We start from the raw sequence: 6000 nt of genomic DNA, 5'->3' as shown, positions 1-6000 counted from the left end.
ACCCACACACACATAAAGGGAGACAGACACGCACTTGAGCGGTGAGTAAAATACAAACTGGAGCGCGAAGCACTTGTCATTTGTAATTGAAAATGAAAATGCAAAGCCAACAACAGGCAGAGACACAGCGACAACTACAAAGGGAAAACTGCAAAATACAACAAAAAATAAAAAGGAAAACAAACACAACAACAAAAAAGTGGGGAAAAAAATACAATTTGCTACTTTGACGTAAACGCCGAAAGGCCGTGAGTGGCAAAGGAGAACTGAAAGAGTGAGCAAGTAACTATAAATGTGTACAAGTGTGTGTGTGTGTGTGTGTACAAGTGTGTGTGTGTGTGTGTGGCCCGTCGTGAGTGGAGGGGGTAGGGAAGAACAATTACCACAACGACAACTCACTGACATTGCCGCAGCACGCGAATAACTGTCAATTTATATGCCGTTAGCGTGCTGTCAATGAGCAATGAATGCTGAAGTGCGTCCATAGCTGCTGTCGCTGCCACTTCGCCCGCCCCCTGCCTCCCTTCCTGGCCTAGCAGGCAGCGCTTAACCAACTGTAAGCTTCCTCATTGCCTTTAGCTGTTGTTATTGCTGTTGTCGTTGTTGTTGCTGCTGTTGTTGCTGCTGTTGTTGCTGCTCTTGTTTTGGCAACACTGACAGGCGCGATTGAAGGACGACGCATTCGTCAGAGCGGTGTTGAGGTCGACTCATCGACAACAGGCACTAAAAACTAAGGACACAGCAATCAACAAACATTTACGCCGACATTGCGTGCATATTAAACAAGACAAACCAAGCCAAGTCAAGCCCAGGCACAACAACACGCCCCACACAACACACAACCCATGCTCTACACTCTACACTTTACACTCTCAACACCACACACCACTTACAGGCGAGCATACACTAGTCATCAGAAAAACCATTTTCGAACTATAATAATAATACATAATACTTGTAGTTCATTCAATATATATATTATATAAATATATTTCTTGAACTCAAATGCACAAAATTATATATACAAGTACTAGAGAACCAGGCTACTTAAATGGAAAACTACGATTTAGTGCCTCCAACAAGAACCAATAATATAAATAATATACTGTGCAAGCTTGGCTGTCGCGAACGGCAATTTTTATAGCCTGTACCCAAAGGGTGAAAGGCTATACTAGTTTTGTGCGCATGTATGTAACACACAGAAGGAGGCGTGGCAGACCCCACAAAGTATATATATTCTTGATCAGGATGAGAAGCCGAGTCGATATAGCCTTGTCCGTCCGTCCGTCTGTCCGTCTGTCTGTCCGTCTGTCCGTCTGTCCGTATGAACGCAAGGATCTCAGAAAGTATAAGAGCTAGAATAACCAAACTTGGTTTCCATATTCTCCTAAGACCGAGAAAGTACGAGTTTGAGTTTTTTTTCGATGCACCCCCCCACTCCCCCGCAATTCGTGTTTTTTCTTATAACTTCCGTAATTCTCGGAATTTTGAAATCAAATTTTGGTAGGTACATCCAGTTAGTACTAATGTGTCCGTGTGCCAAATTTCATCATGATAGGTCAATTCTGAAGAAAGTTATAGCCATAAGTAAAATCGCTGCTCATGCGCTGCCTGCAGCTCTGTCGGCAGCGCTGCCCGCAGCTGTTGTTGTTGTTGCTGCTTTGGTTCAACTTTGTGCTGCATACATACACGCATATAAACACGCATAGGTACGTGATGTAAATGTATGCTGTTAAAACTAAACATAAACATATATTCTAATTTAATTTAATTAATTAATTCATTAATTTTTTTTAATAATTTAATTTTTTTTTTAAATTTTTTTTTTTTAATTTTTCTTTTTTTGTGGAGAGTACAGGCTATTTTACTGTCGGGCTTGCTCGACTGTAGCGTTCTATCTTGTTTAATTATGCTTTTCGCTTGTGGAATCAATTACCTCAATATTTAAAGAAATTTGGAGAAATTTGGAGTGCATCGCAATTTCGGGAGAAATTACATTTGTGCTTTAAAAATGAATTACTAACAATATTACATGAAATATAAAATAATTTAAACTCTCAATTTTATAAAATAGTTTAAGTAGTTTAATTAAATGGTCTTCAACTTGTTCAAGGAAAATTGTGTGTTTCTTGTGACTACTTGTAGTGCATTAATTTATAAGAATTTTTCTTGTCTCACTGGGAAATAATAATAACAAAATAAAATTAAAATAAAATGCAAAGTTCAAAAAAAATCCACTTATCAATATTACAAAGCATTGGTTTGGTGCCATCTGTAAATGATTGGTTGGCTAGAAAAGTATGTCCCTTACCGACTTTTAGTAAAAATTTGGATGCACTGGAAACGGAGTAATCGCTCACAGAGTAACAGTAGAGTATTTGTGCTATCGGTACTACTATGAGCTATAGGTTCTATTTAAAATTGGTAAATCTTCCACCGAAACAAGCTTATGTTGGTGGCGTTTGTTCATCTCGTTCACAGTTCAAGAGTAGTATGCGTGGTTTGAAAATAGTCGCCAACCAAAATCCGTGATCGTCGCAGATTCGATCGAAACAGTGCGGGAATTCATCATCAGCAAAATCCTTATTCGAATTCATAGAATTGGAATTGAACATTAATTTAACGCAGTTCGACCGAACGTAAGACTATTTTGAATCATAAAAAATGATTTTTTTTTTCTTTTTTACAAAAAGTGCTGTTTACTTTAAAACAATTTATTTTTTTTTATATTTTTAAATTATTGTTTTATATACTCGTTGAATAAATTATATCTGCTCGGTGTGATAGTTTTAATTAAATTTTTAAAAAATGATTGAAAGACTGCGCTTTCGGAAACATTTTGGTTCCGTTCTCACTCATTTCAATGGGTTTGTGAGGGGCCTATACTTCTGTTCGCTAGTGTAGTGCGAAAGTGCGAGAGCCGCAAGGCGTCTGGGGCTGGGGGCAGTGGCAGTGGCAGTGGCAGCAAAAGAGTTATTAACTGGGATACCACGGCCACAAGAAGCAGCCGAACACCACCCCCCACCCCGACTCCGACCCCTCACTCATTTGGCTGGAGCGTAAATTATATTCAGCAATTTATCATTTAAAAGTTTAATGTGCTTCTATAAATTCAAGTTGTATGACTTGAGTGTCGTTCGACGGGGCTGGGGGTGTGTGGGGAGGCGGGAGGACGCACACACGGAAGCAGCGGAGCGTTTTGGAAGAGCTGCCTGCTATTAGTTGCGTTATAAATTGCTTTATGCGAGGTCAGCTAAACTGAAGCCTTGTGCAATTTTGCGGCCCTTGAAGGTCACTATTTGCGTTAAGGTGTATTTGATAAATGCTTTAAGTTGACTCCAATAGCGAAGCCAAGGAATTTGTGTTATTTATTTGTTTATGGTGAGTACATAAAGCTGACGAGGCTGGTGGGACTGACTTCCTGACTTCCTCGTTGGCTTGACAGGCACACGTTAATTACAAACAAATACACGTACATATGTACATGTCTATCGACAAACACCTACAAAGGTTTATAGAACTGTGTCCTTCAAGTTGTGGCAATACAACCGACACTTTTTGAAATATATTGGCTTCAATGACAATGACTGCCTGGCTGATTTAATTTAATGACGATAACTCGCCTTATACTGCCCAGATTGTGGTTGGTTGACTCATCGATGCACTTGCAGATGACTAGACATTAAGAAAAAATACATAAATCTCCTCAGGTTTGCAAATAGTGCACCCGAATTAATGCGATAAGCACATATTTTCGATTTAGTTATAAAGCATCATCATGAAATGCCATAAATGCTTATTAATGTATTAGAAACGTTATAATTTATTTGCTCAAACTGGCAATCTTCTGCTTTAAACAAAAGTGATGGATAGAAAGTCTAGTTCCTTAGACGCATTACTTTACATTACATTTCTATATAAATGACATATAAAGGACTCACATAAATGTGAAAACAAAATAGCACTAACCGGTGATATAGCAGCAGCCTACAGTCCTTTCATGAACATTTTTAGAAGCCCCACAGAGTTGGACATTTTTCATTTAATCTTCAATTAATTGCTTAAACTGTTTATTTATTTATTTATCGTCAACCTCTCTCACATAAGTTTTGTTAATTTATCTTTGTGTTTTTTTCTGGCGTTTAAACTGCAATTATAACTTTTTAACACTGCGAGCGTTTATAAAAAGCTAAAATAATGCAAATATTTATGGATTATAAAACAAGTATTTAAGGCTTCCTGAAATTTATGCAAATGAATGCTGCAAGTCCTGCCTAGCCTTAACCAGCCTATTTACTTCCATATTAGTCCGGGGCAGTTCAATAAAGCCTTCTCTGCATACTATATTTTCAAGGAGCAACACAAATGGACAGAATCGGCATTTGCAAAAACAAAACTTTCTTTGCAAAGTACTACATATGCAATATTCTTACCTAATTAAGAAAGTCTACTAAATGTATCCAAAGTATTAAAAAGTACCAAAAGAATCCTTCTGTGGCAACATGTCATTTAGAAATGTGTATACTCCTAAATTTAAGTTGTATTTGGAATACAACTATAACGGGATTGTTACAACTAGGAAACAGTAAGTACTTTAAGTCACGCTTGAACTACACTTTATCAATATTATGCTGAATAGAGTCGAATATTTATTAAGAAGTGTTCATCTTAGGAGTTTGAGTGAAATATAGAGAAATATAATTGTTATCATAAACCGATCCGAATAGATTTATTTATAGAATGCACAAAATTGTCGAAATGTATTTAATAGGCACCATATGATCAGCATGACTTGACGAATTGATAAGGAAGAAATAGCTTTGTTGTAAAGGAAGAAAGGGCACGAAGATCGGTGAAGTTTAATGTTAAAATAGGTTTTTTATTTACGCGCTTCTAATTAAATAATCGCCGAACCCAGGGAAGAAGAGAACAAAACTAAAATAGGATTGCAAAGGCACAAATTGTGCATCGATTACTGTTTTTCGACAAAGTTTGTTCTGAAATTATATTGTGATATCAAAACTAAATTCAGTACAACCAGTAAGTTTTCAAATTAATTCACTATATTGTGAAGTTTCATTAAAATCTGAACTTCCGTACCTAAAAATGGTCTTTGGAAAGATTTGTACAACAGACTTGTTGGAAAGGCGAATAATTAGCAATAAATGGGTTACTTCTAGTTCAGATATTGCTAATGAATATTAAATGCTCTTTACAATAGAATGCTATTAATTAAGAAACCAGTGAAGTATGTTTTATGGATATACATATGTAATTCTATTGGAGCCCAACGCCTCTTTAGTTTACACTCGCATTGCTGGTAAAAGCGTAGACATTTTTATTGCCTACTTATTAGCGTCGATTTATGGTTAATATTTGGGCGTTATAAGAACTTAGATATATACAAGTAGTATATGTGTACACATTTTCATGGCAATTCCAATATTGTTGCAGCTTTAAGTGGCTGTCGAAAATCCTATTTTATGCAAAAGCGCGAAGCAGCCGTTGAAAATGCAAACATATTTCGATGAACGCCACGATTGCCAAAAATGTTGCCGCCACAACCGGCGAAGGAATTCGAGCAGCAACGCAATGGCGCTAACAATTTTACGATATTAGTGATAAGCGCCGCGAGCAGCCAAAGCCAAAGCCACAAGTCGATTATAGGGAAAACTTGTAATAAAATTTTCGTTAGCTGAAACCAAACGGAACGCAGCGCGCAATGCAAAACAAAAAACAAAGGAAAAGAAGCGGGAAGCGCCAAGAAAAACAGCAAGTATCCGGAAGGGAATGGAATGGAATGGCAAGGAAACGAAAGGAAAGGAAAGGAAAGGAATGGAAAAACGAAACTACGGCAAACATTTCAACGCTCCAACGATGCCAGCGGCGATGCGGGGCAGGGCGGCGTGGGAGCTGCCAGAAAAACAAACCGCTGAACACTTTGCAATTGGAAACTATGAAACAAGCGATCACAGGCATGGACAAGAGCTGGTGGTGCTC

Source organism: Scaptodrosophila lebanonensis, unplaced genomic scaffold (genome assembly GCF_003285725.1).
Source record: "Scaptodrosophila lebanonensis strain 11010-0011.00,11010-0021.00 unplaced genomic scaffold, SlebRS2 tig00000089-arrow-pilon, whole genome shotgun sequence".
NCBI classification, from domain to species: Eukaryota; Metazoa; Arthropoda; class Insecta; order Diptera; family Drosophilidae; genus Scaptodrosophila; species Scaptodrosophila lebanonensis.
This window is presented reverse-complemented; position numbering follows the sequence as displayed.